The sequence below is a fragment of the Anomaloglossus baeobatrachus genome, chromosome 12, assembly GCF_048569485.1.
Source record: "Anomaloglossus baeobatrachus isolate aAnoBae1 chromosome 12, aAnoBae1.hap1, whole genome shotgun sequence".
NCBI classification, from domain to species: domain Eukaryota; kingdom Metazoa; phylum Chordata; class Amphibia; order Anura; family Aromobatidae; genus Anomaloglossus; species Anomaloglossus baeobatrachus.
Window position 1 is genome coordinate 22,201,852 of NC_134364.1, and position 12,295 is coordinate 22,214,146.

Consider the following 12,295-nt stretch of genomic DNA (forward strand, 5'->3'; position numbering starts at 1 on the left):
TGACAAAATGGTGGCTGAAGGCAGCTCTGAGGTAAAATTTGGTATCCAGATGCAAAAATATTATAATTTTACAAAATTTTGAGGTAAATTGTGTCATAGCCATATCACTATTTGTGCTGTAAATGTATTTTTAATATATTATGGGTTGTAATTGGGATGTTGTGAGGTAATAGGTGAGATTTCAGTCAGCAATGAAGGCTAGATGGTCTTCAACCTATCAACCTATTTCAAGACTTGTGTATTAAACGTTCATTCGCTGCCTCTTCACCCCAAATATCTGCACCCGTGGGTGCCCCCAATTTCGTTTCACATGGGATGGGAGTGAAAGATTGAATCCTGTCTGACTGAAGCAAAATATTCCAGACACTCATGAGGAAAACTGGTGACAAAATGGTGGCTGACGGTAGCTCTGAGGTAACCACATTTGGTATCCAGGTGCAAAAAAAAATATAATTTTACAAAATTTTGAGGTAAATTGTGTCATTTACAGCACAAATGGTGACATGGAAATTGGGATTTTGTGAGGTAACAGGTTGAGATTTCAGTCAGAAATGGAGGCTAGAATGATCTTATGAATAATTTTTTTCAAGACTTGTCTGTTAATAGTTCAGTCGCTGCCTCTTCACCCCAAATATCTGCACCCATGGGTGCCCCAAATTTCATTTCACATAGGTGTGATGGGAGTGAAAACTGTATAAGGGAGACTGAAACCTGCCTGGCTAAAGTGTAACGTTCCGGATATGAGGGAAACTGGTGACAAAATGGTGTCTGATGGTCGCTCTGAGGTAAAATTCACTCTACGGCCACAAAAAAAATGATCTATTAATTTATTAAAATGATGTCTTTTACAAAAAAAAAATTAATAAGATGGCAATATTTTTGTAATATATTATGGGTTTTAATAGAGATGCTTCTGGTGGCAGACAAGATTTTAGTAAGAAACGAAGTCTAAAAATGAGGTGAATCAAGAATTTGCGTGTAAAAAAAAAAAAGAATTTAATTTTACAAAATTTTGAGATAAAGTGTGTCATTTGCAGCACAAATAATGAGATGACAATATATTTTTAATATATTATGGGTTGCAATCGGGATGTTGTGAGGTAACAGGTGAGATTTCAGTCAGAAATGGAGGCTAGAATGGTCTTGTAAATGATGAATCACTTTTTTTCAAGACGTTTGTTAATAGTTCAGTCGCTGCCTCTTCGCCCCAAATATCTGCACTCATGGGTGACCCCATTTCAGTTCACATGGATGGGAGTTAAAATTGCATGAGGGAGATTGAATCCTATCTAACGTTGCGGACATTGAGAGAAATTGGTGACAAAAATGGTGGCTGATGGCAGCTCAGAGGTAAAATTAGGTATTCAGCTGCAAAAATAATTGTAATTTTACAAAATGTTGAGGTAAATTGTGTCATTTACAGCACAAATAGTGAGATGGCATTATATTTTTAATATATTACGGATTGCAATCGAGATGCTGTGAGACTTCAGTCAGAAATGGAGGCTAGAATGGTCTTGTAAATGGTGAGTGGCTTTGTTCAAGACTTGTGTGCCAATAGTTAAGTCGTTTCACCCTAAATATGAGTGCACCCATGGGTGCCACCAATTTCACTTTGCGTGGGATGCGACTAAAAACTGCATGAGGGAGATTGAATCCTGTCTGACTGAAGTGGAACGTTCCGGACACTGAGGGAAACTGGTGACAAAATGGTGGCTGACGGCAGCTCTGAGGTAAAATTTGGTATTCAGCTGCAAAAAGTTATACATTTTACAAAATTTTGAGGTAAATTGTGTCATTTACAGCACAGATAGTGAGATGGCAGTATATTTTTAATATATTACGGGTTGCTCTCGGGATATTGTGAGGTAATAGGTGAGATTTCAGTCAGAAATGTAGGCTAGAATGGTCTTGTGAATCACTTTTTTTTTTTCAAGACTAGTGTATTTATAGTTCATTCGCTGCCTCTTCACCCCAAAAATCTGCACCCATGGGTGCGCCCAATTTGGTTTCACATCGGATGGGAATGAAAACTGCATTGGGAGTTTGAATCCTGTCTGACTGAAGTGGAACGTTCTTGACACTCGTGAGGGAAACTGGTGACAAAATGGTGGCTGACAGCAGCTCTAAGGTAAAATTTGGTATCCAGGTGCAAAAAATTATAATTTTACAAAATTTTGAGGTAAATTGTGTCATTTACAGCACAAATAATGATATGGCAATATATTTTTAATATATTACTGGTTGCACTCGGGATGTTGTGAGGTAATAGGTGAGATTTCAGTCAGAAATGTAGGCTAGAATGGTCTTGTGAATCACTTTTTTTTTTTTCAAGACTAGTGTATTTATAGTTCATTCGCTGCCTCTTCACCCCAAATATCTGCACCCATGGGTGCCCCCAATTTTGTTTCACATGGGATGGGAATTAAAACTGCATGAGGGAGATTGATTCCTGTCTGACTGATGCGGAACTCTCCGGGCACTCGAGAGGGAAACTGGTGACAAAATGGGGGCTGATGGCAGCTCTGAGGTAAAATTTGGTATCCAGGTGCAAAAAATTATAATTTTACAAAATTGTGAGGTAAATTGTGTAATTTATAGCACAAATAGTGAGATGGCAATATAGTTTAAGTATATTATTGGCTGCAATCAGGATGTTGTGAGGTAGCAGGTGAGATTTCAGTCAGAAATGGAGGCTAGAATGGTCTATCTTGTAAATGGTGATGGGACTAAAAACTGCATGAGGGAGAATGAAACATTGTCTGGCTGAAGCGGAACGTTCCGGACACTCTCTGAGGGAAACTGGAGACAAAATGGTGGCTGGCGGCAGCTCTGAGGTAAAATTCACTCTACGCCCCTACAAAAATGATCATTTTATTATTTATTTGTTAAAATGATGTCATGTACAACAAAAATTAGTAAGTTGGCAATATTTTTGTAATATGTTATGGGTTTGAATAGGGATGCGTGAGGTGGAAGGCAAGACTTTAGTATGAAATGAAGGCCAAAAAAAGCGTCTAAATGTGAATCAAGAACTTGTGTGACTATAGCACTGGTTAATATTTATTTTTTGATCTGTTTCTAGGAAGCTTGGCGACGAACAAAGCAGCTGCCATTAAATGAGGTAAATAGCAATAGCCCTTCAAGAATAATAACATGGCGATGTGGGTGAGGTAAAGAAATGTCAGAGGTGTTGTATTTTAACTCTCTGGGTGTAACGCCTGCCTTGATCCACAGACTCAGACGGGCTGTAATGTACAGGCTAGAGGGAAGCCACTCACCAAGCAGGACCCCCAGAACCCTGAAACCCTTTAACCCCTATACAGGGATTTGGAATTACACAGGGCCCAAGGTGATAAACTACCTGTGGAAGGCTGCAGTCCGATGAGAGTAGTAGTAAGGCAGGGTCGAACCAGGAAATGCAAAACAGGGACAGAATTAGGCAGGCAAGGATGTAATCAGAAAACAAAGCGGAGGTCAAATCCGGATCGGGCAGCAAGATACATAAACAGCAGGCAGGAGGGTAGTCAGGAAACAAACAGAAGTCAGAACACAGCATCACTAAACGGGACAGGAACCAGGAATACTGAACTATCACTGGCAGTGGTCAGCAGACAGGAGGGGAATTAAGAAGGGTGTGGTGTTTTCTCATTGGTTGTAGCTGAATGATGGTAACTTCAGCTGGAAGACACACGCCACCTGCAGTCAGCCAGTGGTACTGCAGATCCCAAGAAAACCCAGCCCAGTGGATGAGCGGAGCCTGCGCCCACCAGCGCCGCTGGCATCGACTCCTCTCCCATCACCAGCACTATCCACCACAGGAACACAGCGTCGCCTGGTGATTGAAGTAGAAGTCGCTGGAGCAGACTCTGGTGGTGACGTAACAGTGGGGTGCTGGGTGTCAAACATATCAATATAAGCATTATTCATTGGCGGTGAAATTTATCAATACTGTCATGAACAGTTTTATAACCGTTTTCCAGATCTGTGCTTGCAGTCATTGAATGGGGAGATTATGATTTACATTCAGAGCCTGACATCTGCTCAGACCTAAGGGTGCGTGCCCACGGTCATGGTCCACAGCGCTTTGGACGCAGCATGTTTCAGCTGTGTCCAAAACGCTGCACTGTACAGTACAAGCACAGTGGATGGGATTTCTAAAAATCACATGCTTACTGTACGTATACGACCCACAACCGAAATTGAACTGCTTTGTGGCTTCCCAATCCGCAGCATGTGAATTTTTTGCTGCGGTGCTGCATGCTTTCTCCGCATGGAGAACAGAGAGACCGCAGCACCCCGAATCCTGATCGTGGGCATGGAGAGCTGCGGCCTCTTGCGAGGATTAGACACGCGGTCCTGCAAGTCAGGACCCGCTGCGTCCAGGACGCAGCAGGTCCTGATTGTGTGCACATGCCCTAAGGCTACTTTCACACATCCGGTTTGAGCACTGCGGCTCAATCCGGCTGTGAAAACTATGCAACGGATGCGGCGAAAACACCGCATCCTTTGCATAAGTTTTTACATGCGGCCCGTCCGTTTTTTCCGGTTGCGGCATGCTACTGAGCATGCGCAGTGGAAAAAACCGCATGCGGCTGCCAGATGCGTTTTTTTCCGCATCGCGCCGCATCCGGCCTCCATAGGGATGCATTGGGAAAAGCGCCGGAGCGGCCGGATGCGGCGCGATGCGGTGTTTTTTGCCGGAGCAAAAAACGTTGCAGGGAACGTTCGATCCGGCCGCGGCATCGGCTAAATTTGCCGCATGCGGCAAAAACCGGACCGAACGCAAGCCCCTGCAGCACAATACGGCACTAATGTAAGTCTATGCAAAAAAACCCGCAACCGGCGTTCCAAAAGCCGGTTGCGGTTTTTCTGCAGAACGCCGTATTGTGCCGCAGAGCAAAAATCCGGATGTGTGAAAGTACCCTAAGACTTCTCTGAGCTGAGGGTTTGTTACAATGTATTAGCCCAGGTAATTTACTGAAGGGGTAGGACAGGTTTTACCTGCACTGATACATAGTAACACGAGTGAGATTTCTGCTGCCTATGTCCGCTTTCAGATGGACATAACATGGCCGCTTTCATTCCACCTATATTATGGACGCAAATGACAGATATATTCTACATAATAATAATAATATTCACTTTTATATAGTGCTATTAATTGCACAGCGCTTTACACATATTGGCAACATCTAAAAAGAAGCTAAAACTTGTTTACTGTCAAGAAAGTAGTAATAAAAAGATATTTCTGCTCACCCGTATATGTGCTCCCTCAGTTCCAGCGGGGTGCGCGTAGTCCACCAGTCAGGCAGGTCCGTAGTTAGAATTGAAAAGGAGGGGGCTAGGGACTCAGCACCAATGCAAGATGCTTATGATTAAGGACTTTACTCATATATTTTACTGTCTGAAACGCGTCAAGCCATGACGTTTTTTATGGAATCGTTGACATTTTGAATTTTTAAATATGATCTAATAAAGTTTCTACCTTTTATCTACAAATTTGTTATTCTCTTTTCGCATTGGTGTTGAGTCCCTACCCCTCTCCTTTTCATTACTGCCAAGAAAGCAGGTTTTGTCTGCAGAAAAAAAGCAATGTATGAACATAGCCGAATGCATTGAGTAAAATCTGGATGCAACATGTATAATTGGCTTAAAAATCCCCTTGGAAAATTAACCCCCATGCCTGTGTTTAGACAAAGTTTTCCTTTGCATGTGTTTTTAAAAGCATATAGAAATTATACATTAATTTATTTCTTTGGGGGGGAAAGGGGGGAGTGAGGACATATTTGTTTTATCCCTTTTTTTGAGCCCCATATAGCAGCCATTAAAAAAAATAAAATTTGCAGCTTCTTTGAAGTCACATTTTTGTGTTGTACTATTTGATGTTATCTGTACAAAATTTTTCAAAATGTAGTTTATGAATTTTGGCCAAAATCTTTCTTTTTTTTTTTTTTTTTTGCCAGTAACCTTATTTGTGACTTCTTAGCTCAGAAAGTCGCACTCTCCACAGATTGTTTCAGAATTTGTACATAAAATGATGTAAAGAGAACCAACCAGCAGGATTTTCATAGCTAAAGTAAAGCCAGAGCTATACTGGCGCTAGGATGCTGAATCCAGGCATGCCTTCAGTTCTGAGATTGGATGTTTTATTACAGTAATATTTAGTTACAGAAATGCACTGTTATTTGATTGCAGGTGGAACAGGGGTGGAAATATGGTGGTCAGGTATTGCTATATATTTCTGCCCCGGTCTGCCGGCCTGGCTTCCTCCCCATGTCGCCGTTTAATTCCGGCACCTGCTAATTAGCATTTATCACTATTGCAGCAAACTTCTCATTAAGATGGCATCAGTCAGCCCCTGCGCATCGCACTATCTCCAGCGACGTCTTTGTGAAAACTCTATCTTCATTTATTGTACTGATGGATGCGCAATGCGAAGGCGGCGCATGCGTCCTCGCATCCTCAGTACCCGTTGTGAACACGGAAGCATGTGTTGTTACAACAGAAGTGGAGACCGCCCACCAAATCAACTCACCGGTCTCCTCTGAAGCATGCGGCTTGTCTTCTGAGTGCGGTCTGTGGTCATGTACAGAGAGCTGATCTTGGGGGCGGGAGGTCTCCACTTCTGTTGTGACAACGTGCGATCACAACGAGAGCGGAGGATGTGAGAGATAGCGCAGGCGATGACTCCGATGCCATCTTTAGTCAAGCGTTTGCTCCAATAGTGCTAGAAGCTAATGAGCAGGTGCTGGAATTAAAGGCACTACTTCACCAGGTTTTTACCACCTAATCTGAGAGCAGCATGATGAATGAAAAGGGACCCTGATTCCTGCGATGTGTCACTTACTGGGCTGCTTAATGTAGCTTTTATAAAACCACTGTTTGTTTAATTAGCAGGAGATTACCATTAGACGACTACTTGGCATCACGCAGCAGATGCATGAGCTCGTTATAACCCTGCTCTACATTCAAATAACTGCTAGATCTGCAGTAGAGAAAGCAATGATTTTATCAAAATGACTGCAAACAGCTCAGTAAGTGACACATCACTGAAATCCGGATCTCTACCCCTATGTTATGCTGCTCTTAGATGCGGTAGCAAAAACCTGGTGACAGATTCCCTTTAAAATCTATGACAGCTGCTTGGGGAGGAATGCCAGGCAGGCATACAGGGGCAGTAATAGATAGCAAGACCTGACCCTCATATTCCTGCCCCTGTTGCACCTGTCAGTCAAATTGCAGTGCATTTCTGTAACTTTTCTTGCAAATATTACTGTAATAAAACCTCCAATCGCAGAATGCCTGGATTCAGCATCCTAGCGCCAGTATAGCACTGGCTTTACTTTAGACATGAAAATCCTGCTGGTTGGTTCTCTTTATGAGGGGGACTGGAGTACATTTAATCAAAATTGTAGCTACTGTTGCTAAAAAAGCAACTGAAGCCTATGTTCACACTTTGTGTTTTTGCTGCATTTTTTTTGTATGTTTTTTTCATGAGTTTTATGCAAATTATAAGCTCCATTTCACTGTACCAGGAAAAGCTATGACATTTCAGAAATCTCAAGCACATTTCTGACTGAAATGGAAAACTGCTGCATTGGTGTAAGAAGAAGCATATCAGTTATTTAACCCCTTCACAACCGGCCGATTTTGCGTTTTCTGGGGGGGTTTGCCATTTTTCTTTCGAGAGATGTAACCGTTTTATATTTTCAGGCAATATGGTCATGCGAGGGCTTGTTTTTTGTGGAACGAGCTGTACTTTTAAATGAAACCAAGAGTTTTACCATATAGTGTACTGGAAAATGGCAAAAATAATGAATCCAAATGTGGAAAAACTGCAAAAAAAGTGCGACTGCACTATTGTTTTTGAGATATTTTATTCACAGTGTTCACTATATGGTAAAACTGATGTGTCACTGTGATGCCTCAGGTCGGTGACACCAAACATGAATAAGTTTACTTTTATATAAGGGGTTAAAAAAAATCAGAATTTTGTCCGAAAAAAGTGGCATACGTTTTGTGCCATTTTCCACGACCTGTAGTGTTCTCATTTGTCGGGATCTATGGATAAGTGACGGCTTATTATTTGCATTTCGAGCTGACGTATTTAACTGTAAAAGTTTTGCGCACGTTATGTTTTGATCACCTGTTATTGCATTTTGCGCAAAATTTGTGGTAAGCAAAAAACCGTAATTTTGGCGTTTGGAATTTTTTTGTCGCTACGTTGTTTACCGATCAAATTAATTTATTTTATATTTTGAAAGATCACGCAGATACCAAATGTGTGTATATTTTTTATTTTTTTTAACCCTTTACAGCAGCAGCGGGGGAGAATAACACTATGACCGCTAGGACGTAATTTTACCGCCCACGGTCGTTAAGAGGTTAAGCCAGTTTTGTACTGAATGACCAGGCCATTTTTTTGCAATTCTGGCCAGTGTCACTTTATGAGGTAACTCTGCAACGCTTCAGCGGATCTCGGTGATTCTGAGATTTTTTTTCTTGAAATATTGTAGTTCATGATAGTGGTAAATTTAGGACAATAATTTTTGCTTTTATTTGTGAAAAAATCGGAAGTTTGATGAAAATTTCGCAATTTTCAGACTTTTATTGTTTATACCCTTAAACCAGAGAGTTATGTGATACAAAATAGATAATAAATAACAATTCCCACATCTCTACTTTAAATCAGCACAATTTTTTTTGAAACTATTTTTTTTGGGGTTAGGAAGTTAAAAGGGTTCAAAGTTCATCAGCAATTTCTTATTTTTTCAACAAAATTTACAAAACCTTTTTTTTTTTTTTTTTTTAGGAAGCACATCACATTTGAAGTTACTTTCAGAGGCCTAGTGTAACGCCTGCCTGGATCAACAGACTCAGATGGGATGTAATGGACAGGCTAGAGGGAAGCCACTCACCAAGCAGGACCCCCAGAACCCTGAAACCCTTTTAACCCCTATACAGGGACTTGGAATTACACAGGGCCCTGGAGATCACTACCTGTGGAAGGCTGTAGTCCGATGAGAGTAGTCGTAAGGCAGGGTCAAACCAGGAATAGCAGAACAGGGACAGAATCGGCAGGCAAGGACATAAGCAGAAAACGTAGCAGAGGTCAAATCCGGATCGGGCAGCGAGGTACAAAAACAGCAGGCAGAAGGGTAGTCAGAAAACAGGCAGAAGTCAGCACACAGGAATCACAAAACAGAATAGGGCAGACCAGGAGCCAGGAAATCAGAACTATCTCTGGCAGAGGTCAGCAGACAGGAGGGAAACTAAGAAGGGTGTGGTGTCTTCCCATTGGCTGTAGCTGACCGCTGGCAACTTCAGCTGGAAGACACACGCCACCCACAGTCAGCCAGCGGTACTGCAGATCCCAAGATAACCCAGCCAAGTGGATGATCGGAGCCTGCGCCCACCGGTGCCGCTGGCATCGACTCCTCTCCCATCACCAGCACCATCCACGGTAGGAACACGGCGTCGCCTGGCGATCGGAGCAGAAGTCGCTGGAGCGGACTCCGGTGGTGACGTAACACCTAGGTGACAGGAAATACCCAAAAGTGACCCCATTCTAAAAACTGCACCCCTCAAAGTACTCAAAATCACATCCAAGAAGTTTATTAATCTTTCACGTGCTTCACAGAAACTAAAGCAATGTGGAATGGAAAAAATATATATATTTTACCTAAAAATGTTGCTCTATAACCAATTTATTCACTTTTAGAAGAAATAATGCAACCAAATGGCCCCAAAATATTTTCCCCATTTTTTTTCTGAGCTCTCTGATACCCCACATGTGGTCAGAAACTTCTGTTTGGACAAATGGGAGTGCCGGAACAGACGGAGCAATATTTGAATTTTGGAACACAAATTTGGCTGAAATAGATTGCGGGCACCATGTTGCATTTTCAGGGCCCCTAAGGTACCTAAATAGCAGAAACCTCACATAAGTTACCCCATTTTGTAATTTAGACCTCTCAAGGATTTTATCTAGGGGTATAGTGAGCATTTTGAACTCACAGGTACTTCACAGAATTTCATAATATTAGGCTGTCATATTGAAAATTTTCATTCTTTCTTTGTCGCTCCATTGGGAGACCCAGACAATTGGGTGTATAGGCTATTCCTCCGGAGGCCGCACAAAGTATTACACTAAAAGTGTAAAGCCCCTCCCCTTCTGCCTATACACCCCCCGTGCTCCCACGGGCTCCTCAGTTTTTTGCTTTGTGCGAAGGAGGCAGACATGCACGCATAGCTCCACAGATTAGTCAGCAGCAGCTGCTGACTATGTCGGATGGAAGAAAAGAGGGCCCTTAACAGGGCCCCCAGCATGCTCCCTTCTCACCCCACTCTTGTCGGCGGTGTTGTTAAGGTTGAGGTATCCATTGCGGGTACGGAGGCTGGAGCCCACATGCTGTTTTCCTTCCCCATCCCATTTAGGGCTCTGGGTGAAGTGGGATCCTAATCGGTCTCCAGGCACTGAGACCGTGCTCCATCCAAAGCCCCTGGGGACTCTGCTGGATAAGGAGCCGAGTATCGTCAGGGACATGGCCCTGCTACTTTGAGGTACTCTGTGTCCCCGTGGGGACCGCGCACAGAAACACTCCAGCATTGCTGGGTGTGTTAGTGCGCCGGGGACCGCGGCGCTGACCGCACTTGTGCCATCACACGCTGCAGCGTGGCTGGGTGTGTAGTGTATTGGGGACTACCGCGCTGACCGCCGCTGCCATTGTTATACATGCGGCGCGGCTGGGACTGTTAGTGCGCCGGGGACATCCGCGCCGACCGCGCTTATACGGCGGCCGCGCTTATAACTATAGTCCCCGGCTTCTGCGGCCTAGTCTCATTCTCTTCCCGCCCCCAGGCCTGCCAGTCAGGGGAAGGGCGGGACGCTGTACAGAATGTCAGCACTGAGGGCTGGAGCATGCTTTGCATACTCCACCCCCCTAACTGTGCACAGTGGGGCACCAGTTTCCCGCACTTTCTAGGGCACGCCCACGGCCCCCTCCTCTCCTCAGGACGCCGGCAGCCATTCCTGTCAGCTCTTCTGACGCTGGAGAGGGGAGACAAGCTCTGGGAGACCCAGGCAGGGATTCTGGTGGCCACACAACCGCTTTGAGCGGCCGGTAAGCAGCACCTCAGGTGCTGGCCCCACTTGTGCAGAAGTGTACTTATAGATTATATGATTATAGGCTATACTTTACACTGTATAGTGCACGGTTGATTTTTGGCTATATACCCTCCTGGGTTGCTCAGGGGAGACAACAGCATGGCGCCCACAAGAAGCAGGGGTGCCAAAACACAGGCTTACTATGCTGCCTGCGCCGCATGTACGGCTTCACTACCGGCAGGTTCCACTGACCCTCATTGTGTGCACTGCTCGGCCCCTGTGGCACTTACTCAGCCGGAGCCTCTGCTAAGGGTGGCCCAGGGGGAACCACCTGCTAACACTGTCCAGGTGACAGGGACGGAGTTTACAGTTTTTACTGAAAGGCTTTCTGAGACTATGGCTAAGATACTAGAAGCTTTGCAGTCCAGACCGGTATCTCAGACCATGGGCACTGTGGAATCATTGCCCCCTGGTTCCCCTCAGTTGGAACAACCATGTCCTCCCGGGGTGTCTCATAGATCCCAGGGTGAGGTCTCTGACACGGACCGCAGTCCCAGACCGCCTAAGCGAGCTCGCTGGGAAATTCCCTCGACATCATCACATTGTTCAGGGTCTCAGCGGGAGGACTCTCTGTATGATGAAGCGGAGGTAGCTGATCAGGATTCTGATCCTGAGGCCGCTCTCAACCTTGATACTCCTGATGGGGATGCCATAGTGAATGATCTTATCGCGTCCATAAATCAAATGTTGGATATTTCTCCCTCAGCTCCTCCAGTAGAGGAGTCAGCTTCTCAGCAGGAGAAATTCCGTTTCAGGTTCCCCAAGCGTACAACGAGTATGTTTCTGGACCACTCTGACTTCAGAGAGGCAGTCCAGAAACACCGGGCTTGTCCAGATAAGCGTTTTTCTAAGCGCCTTAAGGATACACGTTATCCCTTCCCCCCTGACGTGGTCAAGGGCTGGACTCAGTGTCCCAAGGTGGATCCTCCAATCTCCAGACTGGCGGCTAGATCCATAGTTGCAGTTGAAGATGGGGCTTCACTCAAGGATGCCACTGACAGACAGATGGAGCTCTGGTTGAAATCCATCTATGAAGCTATCGGCGCGTCTTTTGCTCCAGCATTCGCAGCCGTATGGGCACTCCAAGCAATCTCAGCGGGTCAAGCGCAAATTGACGCACTCACA

At 44.5% G+C, this 12,295-nt stretch overlaps 1 long non-coding RNA gene across 2 annotated transcripts in view; it reads left to right on the forward strand.

Moving 5' to 3' along the window:
- Positions 1-12,295, forward strand: part of LOC142257937 (uncharacterized) — a 901,785-nt gene that overhangs the window by 2,123 nt on the left and 887,367 nt on the right. For both annotated transcript variants that reach the window (XR_012727682.1, XR_012727683.1), the window contains exon 2: positions 3,086-3,124. This is a non-coding gene — a long non-coding RNA (uncharacterized LOC142257937). The remainder of the gene's footprint in view (positions 1-3,085; positions 3,125-12,295) is intronic.